The sequence below is a fragment of the Ambystoma mexicanum genome, chromosome 4q (assembly GCF_040938575.1).
Source record: "Ambystoma mexicanum isolate Mex_15411 chromosome 4q, UKY_AmexF1_1, whole genome shotgun sequence".
In the NCBI taxonomy this organism is placed as follows: domain Eukaryota; kingdom Metazoa; phylum Chordata; class Amphibia; order Caudata; family Ambystomatidae; genus Ambystoma; species Ambystoma mexicanum.
In genome coordinates this window covers 915,561,111-915,579,441 of record NC_090928.1, presented here as the reverse complement: position 1 = coordinate 915,579,441, position 18,331 = coordinate 915,561,111, and the positions used below count along the sequence as shown (strand labels likewise).

The 18,331-nt window shown below is 45.1% G+C and overlaps 1 protein-coding gene across 4 annotated transcripts in view; it reads right to left on the bottom strand.

Moving 5' to 3' along the window:
* Positions 1–18,331, bottom strand: part of HAAO (3-hydroxyanthranilate 3,4-dioxygenase) — an 840,136-nt gene that overhangs the window by 757,029 nt on the left and 64,776 nt on the right. The gene's annotated exons all lie outside the window — the stretch shown is intronic.

Genomic DNA, 18,331 nt, shown 5'->3' with positions numbered 1-18,331 from the left:
AAAACCTTTTACCACATTGGGCATTTGAGTACATAAGGGGGTATTTCTGGGTATTTTAAAGTGCATCTCAAATTCATAAATGGGAATCGCTTAAAAATGCCCAGAAACGGTGAAGGGGAGGCATAAATCATGACAGCGTCATATCTGTCAGGATTTTCTGTGAAGTGTGACAGCCAAGTATGCTGTAGCACCTTGAAATGTCTCTTGTGCTAGATGGAATTACCAATAAAGATCTCAGACCAAATAACCGGTCAGACTCAGAAAATATGGCAAAATACTACTTTATTCTCAATACAATAAAGCAGGCCGAATTGATGAACAAAGGACTGATGCTCGCATGCTCACACGTAAACTTGATTGCACAGAGGTTACATTCCCCAATGTGTATCATCTATGACATCATCCTTCATGGCAAACTGGAAAACCTATTGAAGGGAAGAGTTGGTTAAGGGAACATAAGTACTTATAGCATACATAGGGGTTACTACTTCATTAGCTGTAGTTGTAACCCTACAGTCCCCTTCCTGCACTTATTAGACACCTGTTTTCTGCACTTCTAAACCTCTCACTTGCCACCTGTTGGCTGCACTACTTGTGTGTTGATTCCTTGTCCTGCACTTGTCCATACTCCCAACCACATTCGCTGACACTTCTCTCTGCCCCTCTCCCATGCACTTGCGCAATCTAAATGTCACTAGGCCTAGTAAGATTGTTGTTTTTTGTCCTCCCTCTCATCCCCCTTGCTTGCCTCGTCGCACCTTGAAACACTTGTGCATAGGTGTGTTATGAATGCCATATCATATAATATCAGGCATCATTCTGAAAATCCGTTGCAATACTTTGCAGTAATGTTTGTAGGTGGCCCAAACCAGCGGTCTGATTTTCAGATTGGGGAGGGTGAAGAGGTAAGAGGTTTGACATTTCTATTGCGCTGCTTGCATGCCATGCCTCCTTGAGACTGGCAGCGATCCCGTGGTCTGTGTTGTGGGTCTTAAACCCAACATTTGGGGCCACATTGCCATTGCCAGAGAATGTATGTGGGGGCCTTGACGTGTTCCAGAATGTTGGCCACGGGCACCTGCTCTAGGTCCCCCCACCCCTGGGAATCTCCACATGACCCATCCCTTGACAAAAGATGCCGATGGGCTTTGGTGTAATATATAAACAAACAAACAAACAAACAAATAAATAAATAAATACATAAATAAATTAAGAAGATGGGGAGAGGACAAAGATGACCAGGAGGATGAGGAAGTGTCAGCTCTCCATTCTTCCCTTAAGGTCTCTATGATTAGCGCTTTCTCTTTGCAGGAATACATATGCTTCTTCCTAGTGACAGAGACATGAGAAGAGCCGGATGAGGAGGAAGGGGAAGAGTAGTAGCACACACCCTCCGAATCCATAGCCATACATGGCAATCAGGAAAGAAAGCTTACCAGGAACAGGTTCCCTGCGGCACCCCCCTGGGAACTCCATGCTGCCACGACCAGGTTGGTCAGATAATCCTGCAGTAATGGTGATGCTCCTCCTATACCCAGGCCCGCCACCGAGATGCAAGGAACATCGTCCTTGAATAACCGCCATAAAGGGCCTGCCTATTTACCAGGTGGTGGTCCATTGTCCAAGCCCGGCCGGCACAGAAGAAAATGCTTCCATTGACGAGAAATCGAAAGTGGTGAGTTGGGCAAGCCCAAGAAGCTTCCTCCTAGGGTACCAGCCATTGTGTATCGTCTGGGCTGGAGGGGTAAAAGGAATTACTTTTTGGGGTGAAAAGGGTTTGCGGGGCGCCGTCACACTCCATCAGTTAGGACTGGGACGAAGAAGAGAGGACGTGGTGTAATGTAAGAATGCTCGCTCGCATAGGAGCTGGTGCTTCCTTCATCCGTGTGATCAGCTTACAACAGAGGCGTTGCTAGGGGGGGCTAGGGGGCTATAGCCCCTGGTCTTTTGGTTCTAGCCCCGGATAGAATCTCAGGAGCTACAACCAAAAGGCTAGCTAGCCCCCAGTCTCGACAGTTCCGACATAAGCGTAGTCCCGGGTCTTTTCCAGACCTACCAACTCCCCTGGCTTACAATGATTCCTTACATGATTTCATGACGATCATAGACGCTCTTAGCATTTTATATAGTTCTGCAACTGGCGCACGCGCTGGAAAGAGCGCGCATTTCATACAGTCTTACAGCCTAGTTTAAAGTGTTTCAGAGACTCCAGCTTTTCACCACAGAATAGGCACATCTCTGTCTCTTTCCTTTACTGATCTGATCAAATCCAAATAGCATAAACTTCCTGCGTCCTCCCTTTTCAAATGTATTGCACTACTTAGAGGAGTTGTATTGGCCCATTCGGCCTATTTATAGAGCACAGACTGCTGATTGCCGCCGCAAAAGGGTAGAGTCAAACCAAACGCTATGTGCATAGTACACTAATCCGCCTGTTCATTCCTCATATCTACTGTCTACTGTAGATTTACAACACATTGCATTTTTGACACAATGCTGCCATCGGGTGGCTTCTATGGGGAACGCAGTAATTTACAAGTTATGTAGTAGATGAATAACGCCTGAAAATGTTTTCTTTTGAAGAAAGACTTAGGAGTTGTTTTTTTATGTTATGCTGCTTGTTTATAGATTCGTTCTGGTCCTTTAAGCTACTAAGCAATGGACGAATAGGAAATGGCAAAGAAGATCTAAACAATGGCAAAGTCAATAGCTTTAACTCATATTAAGGCGTGACTATCAGGTCTGTAGGTGTTCACAAAGAACTCCAGCTACTGCCATTGTATGCCTAGGACGTACCATCATTTGGCAGGTAGTTACATAACGTGCCCTCATATGTCAGGTATAGCTACATGTATTCACACCATTTTCCACCATTTCAAGGTCTTGCTCAAAGTTTTGACCACAAGATGTGGAAGGGGACCCCTCACAGCGCCCCAATAACTCTCTGCACCCCCACCCCACGAATATTGCCTGGAACCAACACGTCATCTACATTGTGATGGTAAAATTCGAGAAAGAAAATGTGCATAATAAATTCAAGTATTTTTTGTGCAAGCAATAGCACTAATACCGTATGGAGACTGAGTAATCCCCAGCGACAAAAGCCCTCATGCCCTTTCACCAAGCACATGTAAATGAGGGTAGATCATTCAATGTGCATGCCCACTAGGCTTCCAGGCACTAGAAACAGAGATACTATCATGTGATTGGAGCGCAATGAAAGGGCTGACATTTCAAAGGGCTAACATATTTGCAACAAAAAAGACGCATGGAGAATTGTCAGGATTGGAAATAACAAATGGTTACATAAAACAGTAGACAAGGTCATCTCAAAATGAATGTAAAAAACGTTCAATAAATTAAAAAAAATCGAATGCACATTGACATATATTTGTTTGAATGCATGTACAAATATGCTTAGCGTGCTTTATGGGGATGTTTCAATATAAAACTACTACGCTCAAGATATGCCATTCCTGAAAATAGAAGACAATTAAATAACTACTGTAGAGGTTCCTATAGCTGTCTGCACTTTATATGAGAAATCATATGGACTGTCATTTTTAGGCAGTGAATGCATGCATCATTATCTGTGCTTTAGGCCAGTTTTCCACACATAATGATGGAGTTGGCACAATCTGTACTGCTCTATGTTTAAGACACACCGGGTAGATGAAAAGGTAAGCTATCTGTCTTTAATTTTGCATTTGAATGTAGGCTTCAATGTGCTGTACTATCTGCCTCGGTTTCACAAAATGGCTGAGACTGCACTTTAATTGATTTGTAACTGAAGATATTATTCATGATCAACCAGGCATGTTGTCAACGGCTCATGAGAATTTTGGCATGGGGCTAGGATATGGTCCTTCCATGTGATCATTAGGCCACTGTTTGTAACCTCTATGGTTCTTTAGTAAAGTCCCTTTTACTTGACATTATGGCTTTGACCCCCTAGTCAGCGTGCAGAAAGGGCTGGTAGCGGCCCGCCAGCCCAAGCCTTAGTAGAAGCAAGGGCCTCTCTGAGAGCTTGGGGCAGTTAATGGTCATGTCCACCCACCGACGCAGGGCTGAAAGCCATTCTCACCCCTGGGTTTAAACAGGGTGTAATGGTTATTTTTTTTGCTCTTGAGATTGTCTATGCTTATTGTATGATGTCAATCTCCTGAGAAAATGTATAAAAAAGATGGGTGTCACCATAGGGAAAAGGGACTAAGTCTCTTTTCCATTTCTATGGCAGCAGCCGGGATTGGAAGGAGCACTGGGACCAGAGCACAAAGCTCAGGTATGGCAAGTAAATGGGGAAGGAGGTGGTGGAGAAGGGGTATGGTTTGTTTCGGAGGGTTAGGAGGCAACAGGGAGAGGCTCCTTGTTGCTTTCCCACGATAAAAAAATAGAAATATGGAACCACCCGGGAAAGGGCCTGGGTGGCTAGAAACAGCGGGTGGAGACTGTGTGCCTCATCATGAGTTGAGCAGTAGCCCCTTAAATCCTCAGGACGAGTTGGCGCAAATACCGTCGGACCTAAAATGTATCAGCTCTATTACAGCTAGTGATAATATCGCCGACAACACATAGCGCAATTACAGCTGTATCACAAGTGTATGCACAGCAGTATCAGCACCAAACAACTGCGCTAAAACAGCTGACAATTACCCCCAGGCTCCAGCTGGAGGTAAATGAACCCAGATACCAGGAAACAAGCCACAGGTGAACGCTATGCACAACAGAAGGCTATATAAGACCCACCCAGGCCCCACACACTTTTTACACACCATGTTGCCATTATTTGCTGCAAACTGGGACAGGCAGCTGCTCATGCTGTGCCTGGACCTTAAGATGCAGGACAACCAGGCATGGGAGTACAGGGTGGGGGGGTGAGGAGGAGGTGGAGGAGGTGAGCAGCCCTAGCAAGGTGAGCACCCATCCCCAGAGTCAGGCCGAAGCTTGGGCCCGCAGCGACACCCAGTCAGTAACTGAGTACTGCATGGACAGGGAGACCATCAATGAGCTGCTGGCCACAATACATGAAGACATTGGGAGCAGGATTAACATACAGACGCCCCCCCACTGGTGCAGCTGATGGCAGTCCTGTAGTGCCTGGAGAATTGCACATTCCAGCACTACGTGGCCATGATGCATGGCATGGCACTGTTAACATTCAGCGCAGTCCAAGGCCAGGTGATGGATGCCTTCCTGCGCCATGTCAACCAACACATCGCACTGCCCACCACCCAGGCCCAGGTCAATGACGTGAAGGCACACTTTTATGCCATGGCACAACAGCCCAATGTGATAGCACCCATGTTGGGTGGGTGCCACCCCTGGCCCATGAGGTTGTATATAGGAACTGGAAGCACTGCCACTCCCTGAACGTGCAGGTGACCTGTGGCCCTGACCTCATCATAAGCCACTGCTGTGCCCACTACCCTGGATCCAACCACAACTCCATGGTCCTACGCAACAGCACACTGCCGGGATACATGGAGAGGGACAGAGGACTACGGACCTGGATAGTGGGTGAGTACAAACCTTTCCACATATGCCCATTCAAGCACATGACAAAAAGGGGCGGACAGCCATAGGAAACATTGCATGTCAAGAGGAGGCACTGGCAGCACCCCTGCAGCAGCTGCACCATCGATGGGGGGCATCCAAGGGCGCATGCACATGTCTGACACACCTGGAAAAACACATTGTGATGGACACACACCGCTGCCATCACAATGACACATCAGACTGCATGAACCACAATGCATCTTGAATGTGGCACAGCGCAGATCCACATAGCTGCACACAACAGCATGTCCATCCATGCCACAGCTGTCTGCCCATGTGCAGTCAACCGGAACATGCCAGAGAACACCTACCACAGTGACACAGCATGCATGTACAGGACAATGAATGCATGGCATAATATACAAAGGATGCACACCCATGAAACATACACATTGCATGGGCGGGATGCTCACAAGAATGCTCACGTCAAACAATGGCCAGATATATTGATACTGCAGACCCATGCATCAGAAAAATGACTGATGTCTTTATTCCACCCGATGCAGATAACTCTGTATATCCACAGCTGGCGTGGCTAATGACCCCTGTAAGTGACCCACGTACACCACTTGAGACAGCCTACAACCATGCCCACAGCCAGACCCGCGTATGCATAGAGCACACTTTGGACTCCTGGGTGCACGATTCCGGTGCCTGAGGAGGAATGTGCCCCTACCCACCAATGCTGACAGGCCACACCCAGAGGCATGAAGAGAGGCAAGGGAGATTGGCCTGACAGGCACTAATACACAATTACTTCTAGTATGGTGACCTGACCCAGTACACAGCGAGCACAGTGCGAAAAAAGAGCACAAGAACACAATCATGAATGTCCGTGCATGTTATTTGTTCAACAAATTTTATGTAATTGATTTTAACCAACAATCCCCCACCCCCCACCAACCACCAACACCCCAACACACAATGTCCCCTGCCCGCACCCACCACCAACACCCCAGCACACGATCACCCACCACCAACACCCCAGCAGGCAATACCCTTCCCCCCACCCACTGTGTCCATTATATGGCCACTCAGCTGTTAGCTTTGGAGGGCATTGCTCTCCCTCATCTGCTCAGCTACGGCAGAGACCCCCTCGCACATCTCATGCACCGTCTGCCCAAACCCTGTCAGTGACGCTGTGCAGGCATCCACAACTCTCCTGGTCCACGCATTGTTGTGGGCCATCCTCCTTGCGGTCGCTTGGATGGCGTCACTAATAGCCTGCATGTGTTGGCTGTGTGCAGTGGCAATGTTCTATTTTATTTCTAGGTGATTGTGCGATATTTATTCACCCACTACACTTAAAAACATGCTGAAAAAACGGTCACGCCTGAAGTCACTGCAGTCTTCATGACAGATGTTTGAAGTCACAAATTAAATAATCATGCTAGGAAAATATCCTATCAGAGCAAAGAACATATTGTGTGCCATCCAAAATTACAAATGGCAAGGTGAATTATGGATTGAGGGAATGGGAGATATAGAATGGGGAGAGGAAATGCAATGGCATTTTCTTTTGTGCATTGTTGATGTGAATTACAGTAATACTGTCTTTTGGGTATGTCTAGGTCTGTCACCTATGCCCTATGACTGGAACAAGAAACTGGTGATGCTCCATCGAGTTTCAGTGTTTCGCGGGGTCCCTCCCCACCGCTGCCTTGACCATTGGCTGTCTGGGAGCTTGTTGGAAGCCACTCCCATCTGTCTGATGTCTCTGCCCAGGGTTGGGGAACTCCTTTGGGGGTCTGTTTGGCCCATGACCGTGTGTTCCTTGGTGGCTTCTGTCATGCCGTGGCCGTGCCATGCCTCAGTCATTTAGTGGCTGGCTGTTTGCGGCTCCCCTGTCCCCTATCCTTTGATGGCATCAACAATCACCACAGACAGAAGCAGCCGCCTTTTTCATCTGTTGTGCTGTGGACACTCTGGCCCCAGGTCAGGATTGCATTCCCCGGGGTTTCCGGCCCTGGGGATCCTCCATTGCATTGTGGCACCATTTGTGCATGCTGTATGTAGGATTGTCTGCGGGTCGTGAGGAGGAGTGTAGGCGTTTGATTCTATTGTGACTTTGCCTCTCATCCATGTTTTGGGGGTGTGACTGGCCTTACATGCAGGCACGCTGGACATTCATCACTCTGTTTTCCGGGTCATCATTGCACTTTCTATATGACTGTTTTTCTCTGTTCATACTCGCTCTTTTCGGTTTTCTGTTCATTTTACCACCATTTCTTCTTTTTTGTACCAATTCAGTAATTGACTGTAAAGCGGTGAAAGCGGTCTAGTAGTAACATAAACAAACAAACATAAACCACTAACTCAAGAAAGGCGAGGACTTTACAGACATGCTGTTCACCAATAAAACATCCAACGAGCGCGAACGTTTCACCAGAACAGTGTTTCAGAAGAGAGGACACTGGTTTACCAAACAGCAACTGCAACCCCAATGCAAGTATCTCCAAGGAAAGCACAGCACGCCTTAACTATCTTGGAAGGAGTAATGGATGCAGACTCCTTTAAGTAGAACATTGTTCCTGGGGCAGTGATGCCACATGTGAACATTCTGGAGAAGTATGAACAATTAACCCATTCATCAGTTGAATCTTTCCGGGACAGATAGTGCACCTGTTAGGTCGGAACTCGGCCAGAGTCCTCTACTCTGGCCTGTCTGATCGGAAGGATTTGTGCACAGCTTCAGGGTTATATCAATCATAGTAATTCAATCAAAAACAGGTCTGAGCTGTTTAATGGGGTGTAATTGTTTGGGCATAGGTACTTTATAAAGGTATTTTCTGCAGAACAATTGCCTATGAAAAAACCTGCCGCGGTCCTTGAACAGAATGAACATTTGAGCCTGGACCCCCATGACCTCGCAAGCGTACAAGTACACCCATTTTTAGGACCGTCATGACACATTTACTCTACTGTACCTTTCTGCCTCTCTGCCTTTGACAAGCACGGGAAAATTAATGTACACAAACTGCAAACATGATCAAACAATCAAAAGGGCGAGATGTTAGATGAGATAAAGAAGTTTGGGCATGGGTACTTTATAAAGATATTTGTTGCAAGACGTGCCCATGATGAAAACCTCCTTTGATCTTTCAAAAGAATGGGTATGTAACGAGCATTTGGGCCTGTACCCTCATGACCTCTCTACTTTACAAGTACGTAATTTTCTAACACCCTTTTGACTTCCTTACTGTACTGTACCTTCCCAAGGGTGGGAAAACGAATTTTGGTTTAGTGACGCTGGATCGTGCCTGAGACTATCAGTGCAGGTGGAACAGGGTTGGCTCAGGCGGGGGTGGGATGGCTCAAACCCCCACTCCCACACTAGCTGGCAATTGCTCCTTGGACCACAGCTGCAAAATGTTAAAAATAATTGAAAAGGCAACATTTTTCAGAAACTACAAGACTGGCATTTTAGTGCAGCCAGTCTAGCCATGTATTTCTGTGGCATGGCATTTCTGCCTGGGCATCTTTGGTAAAGTAAGCATGATAAGTGTTATTACGTTGCTAGGCTGCAATGTTGGCACTTTGGTCTAGCTATTACTTACTGGTGCATGGAATTATTATATGGCAGTTATGATAATATAAGCATGATAAGTGTTATTATCCACCCACACTGGCATTTGGTGCAGCCAGTTGTTAGGCAGAATCCTGTGCAGTTCCCTTGGGGAACACTGCAAAAAGATTAAAACCACATGAGTAAGCAGTAAACCCAATTGATAGCACTCTCGCCACCCAGATTTACCTGGTAGCTGTGGCTGAGCAGTCACACTTCTCTCAAGAAGAGTAAGGCAGTATATAGAGTATACACAATTGGGCCAAAAACACAGTGGAACAAGCAAACACTGACCAGAGCTTTGTATCAAAAGTATATCATTATTTATTTAACACACACTTTAGAAAACACACTAGCACTATAAGTCAAAGCAAGTTCAAAACACAATCAGAAAAGTATTTACACCTCCCCTAGCAATTACTAGACAAGTCTAAGTTAAAACACCACTGTTTGTCAAAACAGGGGTGAGCGCGTAACTTAGATGGCACTCCAATAATTAGGTAAAAGAGAGAGAAAAAGGCAGAGCATAAAATAAAACAGTTCCCAACACTTTTCTAAGTCCAAAGCAAGTCAGTGAAGGCAGTATACACTGTAGAGCCAAAGTTCATAGGCCAGGCCCACTTTATATGGAGCAAAGCGGAATGTGCCCAGGATCACACGATTTGAAATGCACTAAAAGTCTTTGCAGAATGTTCAAAAGAGGTGGGGATGATTCAAAAAGTTAATGTTAGAAGGTGTGGGGCCAACCCAGTTGGAAAGCAAAGGATTTAAGGGTCACCTTTAGCAATCCGAAGAAAGGGAGGCCAGGTGGAACACAGTATCTTAAAGAGAGAAGAAGCTCCAGTGGCGGCAGTTGTTCCTGGCAGTGGATGCAAGTCATGGTTCCGACCAGGGGAAGAGAAGATCTCACCGAGGATGAAACTTGTAGTCGTTGCACTGCCCAGGAAAGAGACAAGCCGGAGGGTTCGTCGGTAAAAGGTGCATTCCTTTTATTCGCGGTCAAAGTGGTGAAGCTTGGCTATCCGGTTGCTGGGGTGCTTGGCACAGGCGAGTCGACCAACAGACGTCTTTGGAAGGCGAAAAGGGCAAACTGGTTGATCCCACCAGCTCAGAGGGAGAAGACTCTTCCAGCAGAAGATCTCCTCTTGTCGTCGAGAAAGTGTTAGGTCGTTGCAGCAGGGCTCCACTGGTGGTGTCATCGTTGCAGATGGCTCAGCTTCTTCCCTCTTCGGATTCTTAGGTCCTGTGGCGACTTCTGAAGTTCCAACCCCAAAGGCCCTGCTTTTATGCAGAAAAACCCCCATTCAATAGCCTTGCTGTCACTCAAACATGCTAAGTGGTGAGCCGGGTGGCTCACCACTGGGACAATCAGAACAGAGTGCGACTTGGGTTGCTAAGGCAACGCAGTCCAGTGTGCCTATTCCCCTCCCCACACATCCTGTGGAACCCAGACAGAGTGGCACCATTTGGAGGGCTTCTGTGGAGAAGCCCGCCAAAAAATTGAACAAAGGACTCGACCTTGGTTAGAGTTACAGAGATGGACACGAACGCAATTTTAGAAAAGAGTTCTGGCAAAAAGACCCAACCGTTGATTTAATATTAAATAAATAAACCGGCGGTATCTTTAACATTGCACCAAAAAGTGGTGCATTTAAAATCAATGGGAAAATCCCATAGGAAATATTCCGGTGGAATATTTTGCGTGGTAACCACTGCCACAGCCAGAAACTCGGCAAGGGGGGACTGGACAGTGCCCCCTTGAAAACAGACCCAGGGGCAATCGAATTAACCCCATCCAGTACTTCCACAATATGATGGTTTCTACTGGTTCTGTTAATAATTTAGGACTAGTAAAGTCAATGGTGACTTTACATGCCCTGGGAGACAGTAGTCAGTCCCAGGATATGGAGTCTATGTTTGGGGGTCACTATGACACCCCTGTGTTACTGCACTGAGGGTGCTGTGTAACACATACACAAAAAATAGATGATACCCTATGGAGTAAAATACCCCATAGCCCATAAGCACACAAAAAGTCCAAGACATACCTCAAATCATGCCTAAGAGTGGGAGGAAAAGGGTCTCACTCTTAGCAGGAGAAGAAAACAAACCCCCAAAAATCCAGCAAAGCTGCTGGGAGACTCACTAGGTTTGGGAAATTAGCCTTATAAGAGAATTCTCCCTAACACCAGTTTAACTATTTCTTACTGTGGCATGGTACTTTTCTCCCGGAATCAAGGGTGAAGCAAATGCAATATGAATTGTTATGTGTCTAGACTGGACTCAATAGTGCAGCCAGTTTGAACATGTTTCTTATTGTAACATGACATTTTTAATGTCAAAGTCAGCAGGAGTATTTCCTAATGTGGGGATGCTGCCATATAATTGCAGATTCAGCGTGGATATGCTTTCTGTGCTATGATCACTGACATTATGCGCAAAGCAAATATGAGTATGCTTTTATATGGGAATACTGGCATATCTTTGTGCAGCCATCATGGACATGTATGGGCACATCTAGTGTGAACATTCTTTAATACTGGGACATAGCTTGGTCAAAGACATTAAAAAATGTTGACAACTGCTCCTGTGCATTGTTGGTGTATTGCATCTATTGGAGTTTTGAATTGGAATGACCCTACACAACCAATTGCAAACTGTCTGGCTTTTCAAACATTTTTCTTACATAAGGTTTGCTGCATAATGCACCATTTAAACCCAATATTAAAAAACAAATTCTCGGGGCGAATCTCCCCAAACTCTGATTGGTGAGTTCGGGCTCCCTCACTATGTTTGATCACTCTGGCCTATTTGTGGGAAATATTTACACCCCTCCAATTCAAAGAAATCACCAGCTGCCTCTGGTTGTGGCATTAGCTTCATTAATGTGTTTTATAGTGACCATTACTGGCATAGATATATTGTTTTATCTATGCCAGCAATGGTCACTTTAAAACATGTGCATTATGTGTTTTTAGCCTTTATGCATGTGATATAAAGTGACATTTACTGACACACATTAGAGCCCCTCTCTATGCCTTTAAATCAAATGCACGAAATGCTTCAGCCTTCATGCATGGCATTTAAAGTGAACATTACTGGGCTAGGTATCTTTTTTCCATCTATGCCAGTAATGGTGACTTTAAATCACATGCATGAAGATGCTGCCACAACCTGTCTAAACCTGTAATTGTCTGTTTAAATCATATACACAAAGGACTTCATGCATGTGATTTAAAGTGACTATTACTGGAATCATTTGTAGCTGCAGCCTCACGAACATTATAGTGCCCCTATGCAGTGTATGTTGGTGTGTGGCATTTCATGGATATGTTCATGTGATCCAACTGTAAATCATAGGGCTTGCTACCTCTTGTTTTTTGATGTAAAAAACATTATTTCAGCACACTATTGTAAAAATGTGTCACCACTTAATCATTCGGTGTTCCATTACTGCACTTGGTGACAAACAATAATATGAGGAAATAGTTAGGCCCCTCCACTCAAAATATTCACCAGGCATATGCATCATGAAATGCACTGGAAATGTGTGTTGCTTGAATAGAGAAACACTTATAAATTGTATGACTTATCATCCCATTTTCTTAAAAATTGTTCTGCAAAATGCATAATTTCAGCACATTATTCTTTCAGCACATTATATAGACTTCTCGAGGGAAGCCTGCCCCTTAATTATTAAGGAATCCCTCGATAACGCTTGGTGGCTTACACTAATTTGACGAACATTATTTGGCCCTTCACTGATAACATTCACTATCCAGGTGACGCCTCACCCATGAATCATTGAGAATCTTGGTGCCCCTTCGGGAGCAAGAAAGTGTTTTATTGGATCTGATACTGAATATGGAATATGAGAAGAGGAACTCTCCTCTTCTTCTAAATTTGAAACTCTGGCTCCAGGAAACTAGAGCTTAAATTACTGCCTTTCACAATTGAAACAATATGTGCAATTTCATCACTGTGCATTGTTTTCCTCGTAGGAGAGGTCTCACTTATATGGGTTTTAATTATAATGCAACTCCATAAATAAAAATTCACCATTTAAATAATGTGTTATGGTGGGAAAGTCCTGTGCCGAGGGAGGATCTCATGCTGTAGGGGAGTGGGCAGACAGGGTGCCAGGTATGGCTTGTATGGTTGTGCAAAGGGGAGGAAGGATGCCATGTATGAGTATGTTGCTGTGTCAGCACATATTTGACTGTAAGATTGAAGCCAGACTCTATGGCTCTAACGGGAAATTCTCTAGACCCCCCCCCCCTCTTTACATTGATCTAAAATTAATGACGAGATGGGATGGGAGATTTGGCCTGCAGTCAAATTACAACCTGAACAGAGGGGACTCTGGACTCAAATCCCAACTTTCCAATTTCAACAAATTATATTATCCTGTGTTTCCAAATAATGTTTCTATGTTTGCCATGTGAGAAATGTCCCTTAGGGCCTGGGTCTCTATCAAAAAACAAACATAACTGAAAGATATGTTGCATTTAAGGAAAGTAATGCCACTAATGATTATTAGATATACTTGAGAATGGGGGTCATTACGACCCAGGCGGTAAGTACGCCAACTTTACCAACATGGTGTAATCATGGTGGATGGCGTAAACTATGTTTATACCATGGTGGATGGCGGATTTACCGGCCCATTCCAAGGTGAGTGGGGCGGTAAATCCCCATTTCCCATTTTACCCTTCCCCATTCCCATTTTTGCCCCATAGGGCATAATGGGAGTGGGGAAGGCGCTAATTACGCCACCGTAAATTACGGTGGCGTAATTAGCACCAAGGCGGTTTAGCGCCATGGATTTTAACGGCTGCTAAAAGTAGCCGTTAAAATCGGAAACAGGCGTTAAGGGTTAACGACGGCGTTAACCCTTAACGCCTGAGTTGTAATGAGGCCCAATGTGTAGGTGAGGGGAGTTGTTGTTGAAATTATTCTGGAAGTTGGACCCACTAAATTATGGGCTTGCGCAATGCATCATCGGCTACAAAATTGTACTTGCCCGAGGCCAAGCTGCCCTTGCCCCCCCCCAGGACAAGTCTGTCCCCCAATAGTTTCCTTTGTGCAGCAATACTGCCCCTCTTAGGCACAGAGGTGCAGTGGAGCCCTCCTCCCCTTTTCTTTTAACGTGTGTGCCTTTTGCACATCAGCGCCAATTCACAGAGACACTAGTGGCAATGGTACCCATTTGTTACATTTGTAGATGCCTTCCTATGTACCTTATAACTATTTTACTGGCACTGTCACCTTTTGTCAATTATGGTGTTCAAGATGCATAACCTTGTTGTTTACGCCCTTTCTTGTCTCATTGGCTTTGTTAGCCATCTTACTCCCAGTCAGGGTTAAGAAATGTCCCCGTTTGAGTGTGCTCTTTTGTGTGCTCTGCCAGAGTCTGGTAAGAGCCTTTGGGCATCATTACGAGTACAGCGGTGCAGGAGAAAAAGGCAGTAATGGTCCATCACCACTGTATTACCACTGCATTCCCACACCACTATGCTACAACGTAGGTGGTGAGGCAGAGGGAAAACCTCCAGCAAAATACTTGAGGTAATTGCACTGCCTTGCAGCCAAAAATGGCAAAATCTGCGGTAATTCTGCCAAAATCCCCATGGAGTCCATAAAATGGCACTTCACCATATCACCGCTTGTAATGCAGTGATAAATCAGCCGGACCAAGTGGTGGTAATGGTAACCGAATTTGGCGGTTGTTCAACGGATTGACCACTGATCTACCGCCAAACTCATAATGAGGCATTTTTTTGTGCTTGTGAACTGAATTGGAAGAGGTAGGGGATGTCAGACACCCCAATATACACCTAAATCAGAGTGATATAAAAAATGAAACTGAGCTGGTTAACGAGGAGTGAATAGCCACGCACTTTGAATGTTGTAGGTAGTCTGATACATGGCCTGGGGCCTGGCACAGCCCATATTTCTGTGTATAGGGAACTGTCTGGGCCATTTCTTCAGTAGAATCTGAAACATGAGAGGCCACAGAGGGACGCAAGAAGCTGCTGCTGCAACAACCATTGCCAAAGCAAACTCCTATAAGCTAAAGTTCTGTCCTCTTTTAAACATGGAGGGTCTTCCAAGGTGTCTTCCACAGTTGAACTGGTAAGCACAACCAGCTCTAAGTTTTTAAACTTTGTTGACCGTCCTCCTGAAGCTCATGGAAACTGCGGGCCTGCAATTGGTCTGTATCTTCCTTTAATGTGGACTCCGCTTTGCCTCAACATCATGCGGCCTCCAGTGCTGTGCAACTTGCTGCTCAAGTTCATAAAGAAACTCTTCATAGGTCTGCTGCGACTGCTCTCCACCTGGTAGTGGAGTATTTTGGAGCTGAAGCCCTGTGACCCCACTTGCTGTTGCCTGAAGACCCTTGCTTGGTCACCAAGAATGCTTCTCCTGCCATCATTGTCTTTTCTCATAATGATTGCTGATGCAGAAAGCTTGAATTCCAGATCCAGGTGGTATTCAGAACCATGAGATTGAGAACGGCAAACAGAACTGAAGACTTGCTGGGCCTACTTGCCAAACAAACGCCTCCCAGCACCACAATCAATGTTGAGAGCAGTCATCCTCAACACCTTAGGCTTAGCATGACTCATTAATCTTCATGGTCAGGGTTTTAGGGGCATGACTGCATATCTTTTGTATTGCTCCCACTCTGCCCAATTGTAACCAATATGGTGTATAATTCTCCTCTGCAGCCAAATTTGCCTTATTGTTGTCGGTGGAAAATGACTAGAGGAATCTCGTCTGGGTCCCCTAACCTCAGGGGATTTATGGCTTCTCTCTTCCTTCAAGGAAAACATATAACAAACATCTTACAAATTAGTAACCGTCCTGGGGGATGGTGGGTGTGGAGTCATCCTATCCAATCAGGATGCTCATGCTCAGAACAGGCTCATTACCCTGGGGTAAAGCCCCCGCTCCGAGCCTCCTCCGAGCGGGAGGCCTCCATCTTGTCTCACTGGGACTCAGGTAAGTGCGCCTCCCGCCCCCTCATTCTCTCATTCCCCCACCCCCTCAACCTCAATTTCCACCCCAACCCACCCTATCCCCTGCCCATTAACCTTGCCCTCCTCCGTCCCTCGCTGGCACCTGGAACACTTGGTGTTCCCTGCACATTTCCTTCATGCAAATGGCTGCCATGGAAAGGAAAAAGCGACTTGATGTAGTTCCCTTCTCCCTGATCAATTGCTGCCATCTTGTTTTGTTGTTTTTTCTCAAGTTGAGAAACAGCAAACATGCTGTTTTTCAACTTGGAGAAAAACAAAACTTTTCGTAGCCCTGTACAAAATAAAAAGGGTATTAATAACAATGTAACCAGAGACGTCTTTATGGGAGGGCAAAAGGGGCACTTGCCCTGGGCCCCCACCTTGGAGGGGGCCCCAAGAAGGAGCCTTATTTAAAAAAAAGTCGGTTTCGCCAAGTCATAAAAATTGAATATCATACATCAGGATTTTCTATGGTGTGCTGCTAAGACTAAACCTATTATCTGTCTGTTGTTGACAAGTACATTTTGTTCTGATCTTGTCATCCTGTAATGCTATGTTAACTGTGGTATACATAGTTTCCGTGGCACAATGCCTGTAGCATTCTCACCTTTCTGTGGGGTTTATATTGAGCATGTGCAATAGCCAAAGTTGAAATACATATTGATACATTTAAGTGTCCTGATGGTTCAGAGGATAGCTCAGTGTGTTAAGCACTCATTGCAGATATGTGTTGACATGCAAGATTACAATACCAAATTCCAGGTAGGCCGACTCAGCGTTTCCAATGTATGAAGTTGTTAAGCCTGCATGTATCTGTACTTTGTTCTGTAGCACTCCAGGTGTTATCACCAATGTACCTGCACTAGATAGCGGTTGCTACAGAAACTAACATAACGTCAGTATGGTGATGGTCTAGAAATCAGTTTGTTTAGATAGGAGTTATAAAACGTAGGCAGGCACCACCAGTGATGACAATAAAGTGTAAGAGGTGTTTATGTATCTAAATTCCAGACTGTGGAACCAAAGCGTTCATGCTTGGATCCTGGCTTTGCCAGCAGATGATACAGTGATCCTGGACAAATCTTATATCACTGACAGTACAGTACTGCCTTCTATGAAAAGATGTTCTTTTCACATACTGGTGGCATTGTTTGGCCAATTACCTGATCTTTCCTATCATGTAGGCCGTTTGAGTGGAAGGAGTTCTAGACAGAAAATAGCAGACCAGATATTGCAGGCTTCTTACCGGCATATTTTAAGGTCTGCTTATGTGACAACAAAACGGCTTGCTTTTTTGTACAATTCAAAGGTTTTTCTGCACGTTTTTAAATACCATTGCACAAGCAAAACCTATCAGAAATCTTTTAAGATCACATCCATTAGTATGCTGGTATTTATATACTTTCTTTGATGATGGAGACAATGAAGCTAGAATTATTCCCATTTTGAATAATATGTTTCTATAATGTTTTGTTTTTTAAAATGTTTATATTGGGTTATGTGACTTTCATATTTTCCAAGTCAGTTCTGTAAAATGGGATTATTTTAGTTCAAGGCAAAAGCTAGAAAATAAATTGGTGAAGAGCAGAAATTGTGGGTACGAATCCCAGCTTCACCTCATAATCAATGTGTGATCCTGGGTATCACATTTTTTTGAAAATCACATTTTTATTAACATTTTGCGTTATAACATTGCATGACATAATAAAACATAAGTCCCCAAAGCACAATTATAACACATCCCCCTTGTCCCTCCCCCCACCCATCCCCAGTTCGAGCGCTCGTACATGTTCTGTTTAACGAGTTTATGGAGAGCATAACAATGTTTGTCCATTAGTTTCATTGCACACTTGTGTTTTGGGCCAAACCTTGAGCCGCTTTCAGTTGGTCAGTTCAATAGCGGCATTTCCCATCCGGGGACGGGGTGGGGGCTAATGTGGTCATGTCCCCCTAAGCCAGGCGTCCATATTTTTCAAAAAAGGGGAGCCACAGTTCTTCAATGTTTGATTTGGACTCATTGATCAGATGAGTGAGGAACTCCATGTCGTATATGGCCCGCACATTTGTGACCCATACCTCTTCCCTCAGCATACAAGAAGTTTTGCATTTCTCTGCCAGACAGCACCTGGCCGCCACCAGCATGACCTGCAACATGTGACCCTGTGTCCCCTCATGATCGTCCTCTATA